The following is a 17,121-nucleotide window of genomic DNA, read 5'->3' on the forward strand; positions in this document are numbered from 1 at the left end:
AGAAAAAGGAGGCAGCAGTCACAGAGATAAAACTTCCTACTTTACTTGGAAACAGTTTCCAAGTCCCTTCTGCCTTGTCCCCAGTGCCCTGTAAACCTTTTTAAGTTATCCCTACAGCAGTGACCTGGAATCATGGAAAATTACAACAGGAAGGGAGCGTAAAAGGATGGAGATCAATGATCTATCCCATCCATTTTACTAATCTGTAAAATGAGGACCAGAGAAGAGTAGCAACTTGCCTTAAATCACAACGCATCATGATGCAGTGTTCTTCTGATCTCATTGTTTAGAAGAACAATGATACAAGGATTCACAGAGAGGAGAGGCAGAACCTCCTTAAATCCCAAAAGTGATTTAGCAGCATGAGGGACAAGAAGTGCTAAAAATCCCTCATAATGCCAGGGCCCCTTCCAACTATCCTGAAGATGCTGCCAAGAGGGCATCTCAGGTCTCTGTTGCTATGTCTGACTTGTCAACCCCAACCCCCACACCCCAACCCAGGGGACTCAGCATCTGAATGCCACATACATGGATTCACACGACATGTAAAATACAATGAGTCAGGAAAGCATGGCACCATGCAGTATGATGTGTGAGGAGGAAAAATGAAACCTGTGAAACCCAGTGACCAAACAGAACCTAGAAGAATAAACACATCCGACATTGAGTCCAACAGCTATTTGCAGAAAGGTGGGAGAGGCAAGGCTTAAAGGAATACCTTTATATGATGAATTAATCCCCAGTGTCAGACACTGGCCTAAATCCATTGCTTATGGGAACCATATCGTGGTCCACTAGCCCCAAGCAACATTCTTACCTCTTAGCCTTTGTTCACACCGTGCCACCTGCCTGAAATGCCTTAATCTTTTCTTCTGCATACACGGATGTTACCTATCATTCAAAACCCCGCTGAAGTGACCCTCTAAAGAGCCCAGTTCAAAATGCCCTCTACCTCTCCTGAGCCCTCCACTACCCTGGCAGGCTTCTACTTCCTTCCCTGACTTCACGAACTTCACCCATCCCTAAATCTCCATGACTTTTGCTAGGTCTTAAGAGTCTTCTGAACCAGGAATTGCTTTTATCTCCTCTGACTCCTTTTGGTAGCTCAGCAATTTTTGCAACAGCAGGAGACTGACAAATATTGACTGATACAAGATTAAAATAGAAACCCAAGTAAAGAGGACAGCATGGTGAAATTCCTGACTCCAATTTCACAAACTGTAATACTGAGGTACAGTGTACAGGAAGAAGACTCAGAGACATTAAGAACCAGAAGTGGGAAGGACCAGGTAAGAGCTCCTCAGACTAAGCACATACTGTTTTGACCTGTCCCTACCCTCTCCTTCACCCCAGCTTTATAGCCCCCTATGCCATCTATCCAAACAGCACCATCCTGGACCAAATGACATTTGATGCAGCCAAACCAGGACAACTGAGCACTCCTGTGCCTTGTCTACCCTGTGTTTTCATTCCTTCAGGTGGCCCTGCCTTTACACTCATAGATCCATATCCTTGTTCTCACTGTTCTCTATTCTACCCTTTTTTACCCACCTAACTCTTAATCTTCAGAACTCAGCTGTAAGTAGACTACACAAACAGTCAACAGCTCTCTTCCTCCTTACATTTAAACCAGTGTCATGTGACATTGCAGATATCCCTATCAAGACGTGAGTCTGTTTCTTCTCCCCTTGAATCAGAGTTGGCTGCAGGACTTTCTCTAGCCAACGGGAAAATGACACAACTGACACACTCAGAGATTTGAAAAGCGTTTATGTTCTGGGGCTTGCCCCCTCTTGCTGCCCCTGGGATCCCTGCAATTGTCATGTGAGATTAGCTTGATGGGAGCAGAGCGAAGGATGGCCCATCTGCCTATGCTGCCCCAGACAAAACCTGCTGCTGACCACAGAATATGTGAGAAGCCAACCTGGGTCCTCCTGCTGCTAGCAAACCTGCCGACTGACCACAGACGCAGGAGAGACCCACAGAGATCAGCCAAGACCACCATAAGGAGAAGTGCCCAACCAAGCTCAGCGTAAATAACCAGCCCATATAAATAGAAGCAAATCAACTGTCGTAAGCCACTAAGTTTGGGGGTGTTTGTTACACGGCAATAGCTAACTGGAAGATGCCTCCTCCTTTGTGCAGCCTCCCCGCTCACCCCGCCGCAAGACTGGGTTGGGCTTTCCTGCTCTGTGCTTATCACACTGTATGTAATCATTGCTTTAGTTATTTCATGCTTCACCTACTCTCTCCTCCCCAAGTCTCTGAGCTTCTTAAAACTAAAAGCCTATCTCTCTTGCTGCCCACTACCTCCCTAACACCTAGCTCAGAGTTGGTGCTTAATGGGCACGTGTAGCACAGAACAAACGGATATTGCAATTTTGCCCTGGGAGGGATCCTACTGTATTTCCCTTGGCTCCTCCTCCTCCTAATCAAAGTCTCTGTGGCTCTGATTTGAGAGAGTGAGTAAGTATTGATTGGCTTCAACAGTACTGCTTCAGGAGCATAATCTGCCTCTGTATTCCTTAAATAAGCTCCATGCCTGTTCGGTGTGTTCATAGCAGCCTCAGTTGTAATTCAGCCTCTACTCCATTACCCTTATTTATAACGTGGCGCTGGAGCACAGAGCCCCAGGCTGTCAGTGGAATGATTCCAGGACCCTTTTTGACTTGCAATTCCACACCATTCAGTCCAATTTAGGCTGGCCACAGATGGTGCCCTGTGGCAAGGAAGGGGTGATTAGAGGATGCCAGGCTGAGGGTGGGGAGGAGAGAAAGACCCTCTTGATTTTCTCTCTGCATCAGAGAAAGATGAAAAAATGGCTAAGGTTATTTAATGTCCCTTCCCTCCAGAACAGTGTGTGCCCGAATGATGGCAGATCAAGCCCCTCTCCGATGGGGTCAGACATGAGAAGTCCTGGGACCACTGTGGGGATACCTTTTAATTCAGCGTAAGATGCCAGACTCTTCTCTGCAGGTGAGATGACAGAATGTTGCCCCCATATTGCCAGGCTAGCAGTAGGAAAAGTGAAATTCCCCTGTTGTCTTTGTTCTGTGACCTTAGGTAAGGCATTCATTTCTTTGAACCTGTCTTCTCATCTGTCAAGTGGGGGGACTGATCCCTCCTCTGACTCCTTCCCTAGGTCATTGGAGGCAGTAAAAGGAAAAATTCACAAGAAAGAACTTTAAATAGAATGTTCCCTGTGCAAAAGTCACGGTTACGATTAATACCAATCAACCTGGTGGAAGATGTCTAGAAAATTGAAACCAAGAGGCTCAACAGGAAAGACTAAAATTCCCTTCTATTTTTTAAATGTATCAGTTCCCCAACATAGCACAGGGCCAGGGCTCAGACTCTAAAACCAGCTACCTGGATTCCCACCTCTGCCACTCTATTAGTTGAATAACTTCCAGAAATCACTTAGCTTCTCAAAATCTCACTTTCATCATATAAACTGGGGAAAGTAGCATCATAATAATCACTGGAGTGTGAAAGCCAGGAAGGCAGGCACTGGTTTAACTTAGTCATCATGTATCACAGTACCTAGACAGTGCCTGGTAAAATGTAGCCACTTAATCTAAAAATAATAAAATGGCTAACACTTATTAAGAGCTTACTCTGCAAGTCTCTGTTCTTAGCTGTATGCATATATCTCATTCCATCCTCCCGACATTCCCATGACTTATGGATGATGATAAAGCCACAGGTACCCAGTGTTGAGATACTGTGCCAGCACAAGAACCAGCACATATCTGTGCTCAATAATGTTTGCAGCAGTGAATGTTGCTACGACTATTACCTCTGTAGTGCTACACGAATAAATTGCTTTTACTCCAGTTAATACAGACATCATTTGAGATCACTTGCTCTGAAGCAACAGAGCCTGTCTTTGATTGTAAATTCCTGGAAAAAGGAAAAGATACAACCTTTGAATATCCTCTTCAGGGCACTGTGGTTAGTTACAACCTGGAATATCCTCAGGGTGTCAGACTAGAAATCAAGACATCTGAATTGTCACACCTCCCTCCAGCCCCCACCCCACTTGGTTCTTTCCATTTCAAGAATCACAGAAACTCTAAACTTAGGGTAGACTTTGTCAACTCAGCAAATGCTTCTGGAGAGCGTTTGCTGCACCAAGCCCTTTGTGGAAGCTTTTGGGCATCATTTTCCTGGGTCTGCACTTCTCATTTAGAGTCAAGAAAACTGAAACTCAGAGAGAACAGGGGAGTTGCCCCAGGTTACATAGCAAGTCAGGGATAGGGCTGATGAGAATCCAACCTCTTGACCTCAAGGACAGGCTCTCTGTACTCTACCTGCCAGATTCTAAGTAACCTCCTTGCTCTGCTACTGATGTGCTGTTTCACCCGGGGAACGCACTTGACTTTCTGAACCTCACTTTTCTCACCTATAAAATGGGAATAGATCTGGCATCTTCAGAGGCTGTTCAGAGGATTTACTAAAGGATGCTGTTAGTAAAGATGCTTTGATCGTACACTCTGTCTTAACGGAAACTGTGTTATGCTATCAAAAAACAGCGAGAACTACACCTTCCAGTCTATATGATAAACCTCATACACATCTCAGCTCTATCATTTATCTGAGAATAGGAACTGGAAGAAGGGGGGCCCACCTAGCTGGTGTTCCATCCACTCATCCCATGCACCTTTTTTGAATGTTTTTCTTTAATGATTACTTACTCAGGGCTATAACTCCTACCCTCATGACCACCACCCCAATTCCTATCTACTATGTGATGTGAAATATACTAGAAGGAACTATGTTGCCAGAGCCAGGAGGAATGTCCTTGTGATGGGCAGGTGTGCCTACCACAGAGGGAAACAGGCTGTTTACTGGCATTGGGAGCAATGGGAGTGAGGACCAAGTTAGATAAAGCATATTTAGGGCATATATACATTCAATCAGGCTAAGTGGATCACAGGTACACAAAAAGCCATGTTTACGCAACCTAAAAACACCTGTGAAAATGTTCAACCAGGGGAACACACACATTTATATGTCTGTTTTCTTAAAGTACAAGTGTGCTCACAAACACATGTACTTCCTCACGAATCCATGCATCTGAGCCTGCCAGGAATGCATTCATATCTCCTCATATGCACAGACACATGTGTTCACATATGGCTGTTTCAACATACACATGCACAGATTGATGTGTTCATGTACGAATGCAGACAATACTACTACAGAATAGAAGGTTTTGCATGTAAAGCCTCACACACACATTCTATAAAACTGCTCCCCTCCTAACACTGGCATCATGAGTATTTCTGCATGTATGCACATTGATGCATTCCATGACACACATAAACTTGCATCGTCATGTAGATATGCACATACGTATGTGAACACTTTGACAACATGGTGTTCACAGGCATATGTGAGGCCCTCCCACATGCACTTTCCTGTAATGTGCTCACCAGGTTCACCCACATATATACATCATGCATGCTCCATTGTGAAAGTTCAGACCAGCATATGTGTGCACTGGTTCTTTACACAGGTAGGCACATGGCCACCTTCATGGGCAGACATACGCATACGTGCTCAGGCATGCACATGCCTGCCAAAACAGGTACATTTAACCCAAGGGCATACCCAAGCCCTCGTGTGTGTCCTCAAATATACGGGTACATAAATGACATCAGGAAACGTCCTTCTGAGCCCCTGAAATATCTCTGGATCTGTCTTCCTAGAGGCTACATTTTACACTCAAAGAGAAAGACCAAATCCTCTCCTGCAGTCTCCTGAAAGCCTGTTTCCTCTTTTCTGGTATGACTGACAGACCGCTGTAGAGCACAGAACAGCAGAACAGCCTTGTTCTCGAAATGTCCATCCACTTAATCCTTTCTGATTTTGTTATGGGAAAAAAATTTTCCACCAATTTGCTATTTCATCCCCTCAGCCTGGTGTCCTTGAGAGAGAGAGATTGACACATGGCAGAAAAAGGTCCTCTGATGCCCAGCTCCAGGCAACCCAGTGACCTCCCTCTGGGATTCTGGCTTCCACATACCACGCAAGAAACTTGGCCAGGAAGCCAAAGCTGATGTCCCGGATGCTGGGGCAAAATCAATAAATCAAACAAACAGGAGAAATAATGCATTAATACTCCTTCACTTTCCATACAGCCAGACACTATGTTTATCAATGTTGCACACTGCAATTCGTGCTCAACACACCCTCAAGGGACCTATTTGCAAGCCCATTTTACAGAGAAAGAAATTGAGATTCCCAGAGGTGAAGGCACTATTCGAAGGCACTAAATGCAGTTAGTATGGAGCACATCTGCTTGCCTCAAAGCATTTTAAAGACTCAGGAGAATCTGGAAGGAAGCAGGCTATGTTACTACTGCCTGGCCTCCGGAATCCTCCCCATTTCAAGTGCAGTTTCAGGAGTTTCATTCCCTGGAAGAGGCCAAGTGCACTGCAGAGGCATTTTTCCAGGATAATCAAGGAACAGGGACCTCGATAAGAAGAGAAAGTTTGGGGAACAAAAGGAGAAATAGAGTAATACAGGAGAATGGACAGGGTTGGTAAGAGGAGGAGAAAAAGGAGAGGGAGAGGACACAGCTTTAAAAGGTAGTCTAGTTCATCTTCCTTTAAAAAAAAATAAATAAATGACAAACACTGAGCCCCTTCTCTGTGCTGGACTTCATAGGAGATGCCGGCAGTGAGGGCACAGAACAGGATTTTTCATCCATGAAACTCCTAGACTAGTGCGGCTAATGCCTGTTTTATATGGCATGCAAAAGCTCGACTGAACTTTCCAAATCAGTGAAGAAAGAGATGAAAAATGACCTCCCCTTCCATAAGTCAGCTTTTACCACTATGTGCATTAATTATCCATCAAGCCTTTTATGCACATTTTCCTGCATAATCCTCTCAACTACCTTTCAAAATGGTTATTATATCACATTATATATTCATGTATGTATGTGTGTATGTACATATGTATACATACACACACATTTGGCTCAGAGACGTGCAGACACTACGTGAAAATCACACAGTATTTCAGCAGCAGAGGTGGCATTCAGACTCCCTCAGCTGAACTTCCGGGTCCTTGCCCTAAGCCGTTCCTTTTCCTGCCCCTTCTGCCACTGGCTGCATCTACTACTTGTGGTAGATGACACAAAATCAGCTATTTAGCCTAAGACAGCAGAGCTAGATAGACCTTAAGAGATCATCTAGACTTAGCAAAACTGAGATTAAAAAAGATGAAGTGGCTCGGCCAATGTCTGAACAAGGACTAGAATCTAGCCTTCTGACCCCTAAGATCAATACTCTTTCCAGAATGTGCTTTACGGCAGGCCATGCATTTTTAAGAATGACAACTCTTCAACCTGATATTGCTGAACCAGAAGGCAGGAAGACAGATGCCTCCAAGTTCTTCTCTAAGTGCTAGAGATAAAGCAAACCTTCCATCCCTGAGGTTATAGGATTAGCAATCCTATTTTACAGATAAGCCAACTGAGGCCAAGAGAGGGAAAGGGATTTGCCTACGAAAAAGTGGGGCAGCCCTCCTAAACCAAACCTAAGATCCCTTCCCATAGAATGCACTCCGAACAGCCCTGGAAGCAGCTGAGTGTAGAGGATTAGAAGATAAGTGTGGGAGGCAAGCAGGTGGGTGGTTCCGGAGGTACCTCCTTAATTGCTCCGGAATCTTGTGAGGTCACATAGGGCCCGGCATTTAGAAAGGTCCCATGCTGAGTTTAAGGTTCTGCTGTCACCATCTTGAAATTACAAGCAAAGGCCCCCATGTTTTCATTTTGCACTGGGTCCTGCAAATTATGTAGCTGCTCCTGTCTTTGACGCTTTTCCTTTCTGAGCCTGTTTCTTCATCTCTGAAACGGGGTAAATAATGGGGTAACTTGACAGGGTGTGCAGCTGATACTGTCTTCCCTTCTCTGAGCCAAACATATATGTATGTGTGTACACATATACACAAATACAAATACATACATATGTGCATATATACATACATGCAAACATACATGAATATATAACAGGTTTGAGAGGGCTGCATCCCTTTTTCTCAGGCAAATACCTTTCCCTCACTTGTCCTCAGTTAGCTTATCTGTAAAATAGGGTTGCTAATCCTATAAGCCCCAGAGATGGAAGGCTTACTCCTCTCTCGCACTAAGGGAAGATCTTGGAGGTATCTCTGTTTCTGCATCTGTCTTCCTGCGTTCCAGGCCAGTAATATCAGAGTTAGAATTTGTCATTCTTGAGGTCTTTCCCACCTCTTCCTTGGCCCTCATCTTTCTAATACAGTCTAGTAAAGCATTCTCCCGAAGACACCTGAAGTCCCTGCTTTCCTAGTCCTCATGAAGGGCAGGTCAGAAATATCATGGAGTTTTAAGTCCTCCACCCATCTTCACCTCAGCCAAGAGCAACCCTTAGCCAATGACAGATGGGAGGTGAAGGATAAACGCCCTAGTATGGGATAATTCCTGGGCATGGTTTTGGTTGTTGTTGTTGTTGTTGTTGTTGTTTGTTTGTTTTTTGAGATAGCATCTCCTGGTCTGCTGTCCAGGCTGGAGTGCAGTGGTGCGATCATGACTCACTGCAGCCTGGACCTCCTAGGCTCAAGCAATCCTCCCACCTCAGCCTCCTAAGGAGTTGGGACTACAAGCATGTGCCACCACGCCCAGCGAATGTTTTATTTTTTGTAGTCATGGGGTCTCACTGTGTTGCCTAGGCTGGTCTTGAATTACTGGGCTCAAGCAATGTTCCCGCCTTGGTTTCCCAAATTGCTTACAGGCATGAGCCACTGTACTCTGCCATTTGGACATGTTCTATACTGTCTTCCAGAAGTCTCCAATGAGATTGAACCGTAGTTGCCCACAGCAGTCCTTGATCAATTATATGTCCTTCATTGGCTCCCCTTCCTGCCTGCCTCTCTCCCCCTACTGGGGCTTCCTGGGACCACCTCCGAAAGAAATTGCTTGCATTCATCTCCTCAGCCCAGGGTCTGCTTCTGGAGAACTCAATTTAAGACAGGGCTGCTCCAAGCTTAATTGAGATAATGCGTATAAAGTGCTTAATACTGCATCAGGCATAGATGCAAGCCCTCAATAAATGGTAGGCTTACAGAAAAAAAAAGAAAGAAAAAAGCTACTTTACGAGAAGACATGAGGAAGACGACAGAACATTTATAATTGATTTCTAAATTTATCCTCTTAATGAAATCATCTCCGGCAGACCCTGCTAGTGGCCGGTCAGGAATGATTTTCAGAGCCCTGTTTCCCACCAGAGGCAGATACCAGTTACTCTGGCTCCTAGGACCCAGCCCAAAGTGAAAGCCCATGAGATTGCCATCCACTCTTTTTCTGGCCTTCACACCAAGTGAGAAGGGAGCATAGCCCATCTGGAATCTCAGAGCCTCAGCATCAGACGTCTCATCTATCGAACCCTTTGTTTTACAAACATGGAAACTGAGGAACAGAATAAATCCAAAGTCACTCAGTATGTAAGATCAAGCTCAGAAGAAGAAATCAGGCAGCATGCCCTTCACTTTCCAAAAAACACCTCATTATTTACTGATTTATTCATTATTTTTCATTGTCCCCCCACACACAGAGATACACACTAGAAAGTAAGTCCCACAAATGTAAGGGGTTTTGCCTCTTTTGTTCACTGCTGTACCCTGGAGCCTAGAACAGTACCTGGCCCTTAGTAGATGCTCATGAATGTTCATGAAGTGAACAAATACTCTTTCCATGACACCCATAGTCTATCCCTGTTGAAGCTCTTCTTGATTTGCCTCAGGAAGAACAAAGGAATCAGAGCCCACCCCCCATTATGACCAGAATAGCATGGTTAGAGGAAGCTCCAGAGCTCCACCACCAGTGCGAACCCCAGCTCCAAAAGGAAGTCCCTAAAAGTCCTTGGGCAAGTTACCATTCCCTCCCCATCTTGCAATAGTTTACTGTATTTATCAAAGGAGGTACCCCATATGTAAAACACTAAAGCACTTGATATAGATCAGCTATTACTAAGGTAGAAAGAAACACCCTCCTTCCCCCCACTAAAGACTTCTCTCTCTTGTTGCTAATATATTCAGGAAAATTTTTCCAAAGAGTGGGAAAATGCACCTATGCTGGTTAAGAGGATGACTAACATGTAGGCTATTTTCATCAAAGTAATAAATAGAGAATCACAAAATAAAAATATTACATCCTCTCCGGTCCCTTTCAGTTTTTTGTTAACCACCAGGAGGTGGTTAGGTGCCACAAGGTCTGTAACAAGCCAGAGAAAGCAGGCCTCAGGCTCAAATCCCAGGTGGGCTGTTAGTCCCAACTAGCTAGAATGTCATGGCCTCGCTCTGCTTTCACCAGACTTGTTTTTATAGTAGCCTTGTAATTTTAGTAAGTGACACTAGTTTTCCATTCATCATTATGCTACTGAAGTTTCCATTTCCAATACAGATATTACTTTAGAAAAGTTAAAAATTAGAAACAAAAGACAGAATGCAGACATGGTCAAAATGATAAGGCCCTGAAATGCCTGAGGTTTGGGACTCTCTGGTCTGGTCTCGGTTCTTTTTTTTTTTTTTTTTTTGAGACGGAGTCTCGCTCTGTCGCCCAGGCTGGAGTGCAGTGGCCGGATCTCAGCTCACTGCAAGCTCCGCCTGCCCGGGTTCACGCCATTCTCCTGCCTCAGCCTCCCGAGTAGCTGGGACTACAGGCGCCCGCCACCTCGCCCAGCTAGTTTTTTGTGTTTTTTAGTAGAGATGGGGTTTCACCGGGTTAGCCAGGATGGTCTCGATCTCCTGACCTCGTGATCCGCCCGTCTCGGCCTCCCAAAGTGCTGGGATTACAGGCTTGACCCACTGCGCCCGGCCTAGTCTTGGTTCTTAAGTCATCACGACAAAAACTTAGGGTCCAGGGCTTCATGTCAGCTCTGCCATTCAGTTCTGCTCCACAACTTTGAGCATGACCATTGCCCTCCCTGGGCCTCAGCCCCCTAGCTTTGAAATGAAAGGATCGGATGTGTAAGGCTCCATAAGGCCTTTCCATTTCTGAAACATTTTGAATCCTTTCAGGAAACCAACAAAACTGTAACAAACCCGTGGAAAATGCATCAAGGCCATGTGGGCGCCCTGCCTGCCTCCATGATATCTCACTCCCAGATGAAAATTTGCAAACCCCAGAGTCTTGTTGACACCATTTGTTTATTTATACAGCTTCACTTTTTATGTAGCTTTCCTTCTTTCTGCCTACTGCCTGACAAAGGGAATAATGCCAGAATTTAGGAACCCATGTTCAGAATCCTCACTCATTAGAGCACTTAAGGTGTTCACACGTAACACCAGGGTGGCAACATCAGTCTCCTCTGCCCTCACTACCTGCACTAGAGTCCCCTGTGCAGTGTTTGAAGGAAAGAGCCTTGAGGAGGGCACATAGGTGTTTCTGACAGATTCTCAGGAAAGTCAAAACCTGGGCTTTGGTTCTGACCTGGCTCTTCTGTTTAGATTTTCTCATATTTACTAAGCTCCAGCTCCAAGGCAGTCAGAGGCAGGGAGGAGTCAGGCAAGGTCTCCTGCTGCTCAGTGGGGCCTCAGGGTGGTCAGGTGGATATTCAGCTCATCACAGGCACTCAGGGTAGCCTGAGAAGTGCAGCCCCAGAGACAGGAACATGACAGAAAGGTGGTGCAGAGAAAAAGATGCTTAATGATGCCTTAAGAAGCAACCACAGGAAGTTTCCCGGGCAGATGAGGACTGTGTGCAATCATGAAGAATAGACAGGTGTTTACCAAGTGAGGTGGGGAAAAGCTTCCCAGGCACAAGCTGAGGATATACAAGACATTGAGTGCCACGGATTTACAAATGGGGGCCAAAGTCACCGAACTCCCCAAGCTGGGAGCCTCCAGAACTGGCCAGTTAGACACTTGGAAAGGACTCACATGGTAAGACACATAGTTTTCATGTGAATAGATGGTTCAGGACACAGTCTTGGATGTGCGATGAGGAGCAGAATTTCACTACCTCAAGGAAAATTGAAAAAGCCATAGAAAGCCTTGAAAACCAGACTCAACCAGACCTTTCTTTCTCAACCTTCTAAATGCTATCCAAATTTCTCCTTTACCCCTTTGTGCTTTGACACTTAACGTCCATGCTTCCTAAACTCTTCTTCCCATCTCTCCCTTCCAAAAAATTCCTTCATTTTCAGAAGCAAAACAAAAGCAGTATGTATCTTTTCCCTAACTAACAGACAGAAGCTTTTAACAGATTTCTAATGCACTGCTAGACGATTCCTTAAGGCTTAAATCCCCAAAGACACCTCGCTGAAAAAGATAGAGACATCTGTAGTTACTGGTGCTTTGCATTTGATTGTTTTCATAAAACACTGCTAACAGTGCATCCGTTTCACTCACAGGTAGACACACACAGAGTTAACCTTCCCACCCCCACCATGAATGTTTGCATGAAGTGACATATAGATGGGAGGTCTAATTCATGCTGAACAAGCAGCATCCCGGGAGGAACAGGGTCTGCATTAGCAATGAAGACACAGGGTTCAGATAGTGAGTGCTCATGGCCAGACCTGAAGGAACACTTTTGAAAGCAAGTTCACTTTTCTTGTGCCAATATCTAAATATAGCCCGTCCCCGCCGATATAAAATATGAGCCAAGGACCTGTGGCCCTGTGATTGCTATCTTAGCTGCCTGGGTTTCCTCAATATATCCACCTACCCAGATCTAAACCAAGTAGGGTTATATATTATCATATTATATTATTATATTATATTATATCTCATAAAACACATATTATCATATATGTTTTTATTGTTATATTAATTTATTTTATAATATACAATATATAATTATAATTATTGTATAAAACATGTATAATTATAATTATATGTTTTCATAATTTTTATGGTATTATGTTTATTAATCATATTTAATTATATATAATATAGTAATGTAATATAATTATATGTAATATATGTAACATATAACTATATATAAATATATAATATACTATATATTTTATATAACTATATAATTATAATTATATATAATCATATAATTATATGTAACATTATAAATAGAAATATATAGCTATTTATGTAATATATATATTTTTATGTTGTAGATCTAGGATATGTTAATATGCAACATATATACATAACAAAATATATGCAATATATATTACTTAATATACATAAATATATAATAACTAATTTCTTCAAGGCATATTCATGACAGTAATACCAAATGCTTACTCCAACATACCTGGATGTTTTCTATCAAAATCTCCTGAATTTACGACCTCTAGCCTTGCTAAAACTATAAGCGATTACACCTTCCTAAATGACCTAAAGCACTTCCAAATGTTTCATGAACCTTAAAATATTATACAAGGTATTTTTCTCCTCTTTTCTCTATTTCAAGGAACAAGCACGGTGGTGTTTAAGAAGTCCTTATGTAATTCTGAGCAATGACACAGCCGTGCCTATTTTCCAGCTTCCTTTAAGAATCACAATTAGAGGCACTGCCTGCGCACTCGGCTGAGTTGTTAGAACAGTGAAGGTGCGTTGCTTTGCTAACCCTCTCCCAGCTGCCAACCATGTGAGTTAAAAGCCAGCCTGGATCACAATCAAGGTAACCCAACTAGGCTTCTTGCCAAACCTGCAAACTTGGACAAATCACCGTCACTGTCCCAGGCTGTTTCCTCATCTATGAAATAAGAATAAGAACACCTTCTCAGCCAGGGCTGCTGTGATGTATGCATATTCTGACATATAGCAGTTCTCCGTAAATGTTCATTTCCTTTTTCTTTCTTCAAAACGTTGTGCAATTGGTTTTTTTGGACCCATGAGCAGAACTTTTCATTACATTGAGTTTCAGTTCCTTCAATTCAGCCCATCATAGAACGGGTCAGCTCTCCCCGACTCTCTGAGATTCATGTTTGCCTGAAGGTCTTTTTAATTTAAAGTGGGAGCACTCCGCAATAGGAAGTGAAAAAGAAATCCAGTATTAAGTATTTGGATATCGAAGAACCTCAGAGAGTAAACCTCCAGGCACATCAGTATAGGCTCTCCTGACTACACAAAATTGTGGGCAGATGGTAGTCATAATAGGCAACATCTATTGACTGCTCTCCATGTGCCAAGCACTCTTCTAAGTGATCTGAACTATCTCACGTAATCTTCACAATACTAGGAGGTAGATATTCATGTCAATCCCATCTTGCAAATGAAAAAACTAAAGTTCTCGAAGATTTGACAGCCCATCACAAATTGCATGGCTTAGACTCAAACACTCCACTTTCTCGCTCTCCAGCCCATGCAATTAACCACTCCTCTGCAATAACTTCCCTGATTATGGGCTTCTGGAATCAAGCAGCATTGTGATACGTGCTGGCTTCAACACAGATGACCTGAGTACCTTCTAGTAAGTCAGCTCCTGCCTCTGTGCCTGGGGATAGCTCACTAATAAACTGAGGACAATTAAATCTCACTTGCAGGACAGTGTTGAGAATTGGAGGTGGGGTGAGCGGTGGGAGAGAGAGAATGAATGAGAGATGGATGGAGGGAGGGGGAGAGAAAGAATTCTCTCTAAATGGTGGTTTCTTCACTCTCTTCCTCATGAGAGCCTCCCAGGGTGGGAAGGGATGGAAGGAGTCATGTGATGGTTCATGGACATTGGTGTCAGGACCATGGTTACTATATGTAAGTGGTCATCAAGGAGTCAGACGCCCTGCCCTAGAGGAATGTGGGAAGATGCTCTACCTGCTGGGATGCATTCAGGCTGAGGACATCATCCCTCAGAATTGTGTTCCTGCCTCTACTGAATGGCTGGAACACTCTAACTCCTTAAAATCAGCACAATGCTGGGCCTCCCCACTTCAGGTTTCCATATGGGCCTCACAGGGAGAAGAATAAACCACAAACTGCTATGGGGGGTGAGCAGTTTCCTGACATCCACACAGCTTATAGGTGTCTCATAGATGTTGCCTTGGGCCTGGGGATCCTTCGGTCTGGGCCCAAGGGAGGTCAGAAGTTGTCCAAGAAGGATGCAGTGAGGCTGAACGGATACCAGAAGGAAACACACTGGGTGTATCTGGGCCTCGGGTGTATAAATGGTGAGCCCTCTGGCTCTGTTTAATTCTCTCTGCTTCTCTTATCTTTTTGCCTCTCCCCTTTTTGACTCTTTCTTATTTCTTCCGCTGTTCCTTCTGCTTTCCCTCTATGTTCCCTCCCCTATCTGCTGCCCCTCTCCCCACTCTCTCTCTCTCTCTCTGTATGTCCCTCTCTCATACACACACGCACACACACATAAACACACACACAGAATCCCATTTTCCTCAGGAGGCTGAAATGGGACAGATTTGGAGCCTTTGATGTTGAATAGCTTTGCACTTCCTGAAGGTATTTCAGAGCCTCAGGAAGCCTCCCAAGGCCTCTGCCTCCTTTCGTGTTTCTCATCAGTTCACCATAAGTCCCAGTGGTCATCTGTAGACCCCTTGAATGACAGGACTAAAATGGAAATTAGGGGTGGCCCTATGTAGCTATTATTCTGTGCTGAGTCAGCTGAGCCCAACAATGCCTGGGAAGGAAGTAGCAGCTGCTTGGTGCAGGTTTGTTGAATGAATACATTTATGAATATAAGTTCTTGACTCCATTTTGCAAGTAGGAAAACTGGTTCCAAGACAGCTAAGTCTCCTGCCCATAGTGAGTTAATAGCAGAACTAGGGTTTTAACTCACATCTCCAGATACCCGGCTCATTCCCCAATCCCTATGACATCAAGAGTGTCAAGCCCAGGCCTCTTTGTAAAGATGCTGTAAGTGCCCCCGGGAGTCTGCAGATTCTCCTGGGAGGAGCCACACTTCCATCCATCACCAGCCATTGACATCAAAGAAGAGACTGGCTCATGAGAACCCCAGCCTTGGAAAAACTGATGAGACGATACCCCAGAGAGACCAACCCTCCACATAGTACACTCACAGGTCAGCACACTGCCAGGCCTGACTCCCTGAGTGCCAGCCCTTATCTGTCCACTCCAGAGAGGGGCTATGGCCCAGGACACAGAGCTGGTAGGACTGAGGTGCCTAAGGTGGTCACACGCCAGGTCAGAGGAGCTGGGAACTCAGCAAGGGTACCAGATCCAAGAGATCCAAGGATATCAACCCTTTCCCCTTTGAAGCTCATCCTTCTTTCTTTTGAACTCCTGTTGAAACCACAGTGGGATGCAGGCAGAATGAAACTGTAGGACAAGTTGCATCATATTCATGAGTGAAGCAGCATAGCACAGAGAAAAAGGTGTGCTCTCTGGAGCCAGCCTGAGTAGGTTCAAATCCCACCTCCGCTATTTACTAATTTGGGTGCCTTTAGAAAGTTGCTTGTGTTCTCTATGCCTCAGTGTTCCCATCTGTAATATGGGGACACTGATCATGTCCATCCATATCACTAAGTTTTGTGAAGATAGCATTTAAAATTTTGCCTGGCAGAAAAGTCGCCATTTTAAAAACATTAGGTATTATGGTTGTTATATGGTGCATCTGAATCTAACATGATCACACAGCGATTTTAGAGTTTGGGCTACTAAAAATTCTGTGGAGTTCCTGTCCAGGCTTGGTTTATCTTAGGCTTTTCTTCTCCCTGGCTTGGAAGAGAGAGACACCTGTGAGAGTCTCCAGATGTTGAAGAGCCTCTGGTACCAGGGAGGCCAGGAATTTCAACATCAAGGTTAATTTAGTCATGCTGTACACTCTGAAGAATAAGCCACACCTTTCCTGTTCGCCCAGCTTGGGGCTTTCTCCGTCAGACTCAAGGTATAAATGAGCTGACGTGGCCACCAAATATGAAGCCGGACGGGCTTTAGAATGAACACATCCAGTGTCCTCTGTCTGTGAAGGAAAACTGAGGCCCCAAGCAGGCACACATGTCTCAGTCCCATGCCGGAGCAATCAGCTGCTGCTTCTCCCACATGGCGCTCCCTTGCAAAAGGCCTGGAGCTGCCCAGGTTCTGAGGTCTTATTGTTAGAAGGCACTTCATGAAAATAAAGTACTCCTAAAGGACGAAGAGGTGCGGGTTCAGCTGCTCCTCTGGGCTGGGGAAGCGGGGGCGAGTTTCAATTAGTCACTGTGG

General features: G+C 44.4%; 1 protein-coding gene across 11 annotated transcripts in view; it reads right to left on the reverse strand.

Moving 5' to 3' along the window:
* Window positions 1–17,121, reverse strand: part of LOC105487111 (astrotactin 2) — a 995,255-nt gene that overhangs the window by 871,468 nt on the left and 106,666 nt on the right. The window lies entirely within an intron of this gene.

This window comes from Macaca nemestrina, chromosome 14 (genome assembly GCF_043159975.1).
Source record: "Macaca nemestrina isolate mMacNem1 chromosome 14, mMacNem.hap1, whole genome shotgun sequence".
NCBI lineage: Eukaryota > Metazoa > Chordata > Mammalia > Primates > Cercopithecidae > Macaca > Macaca nemestrina.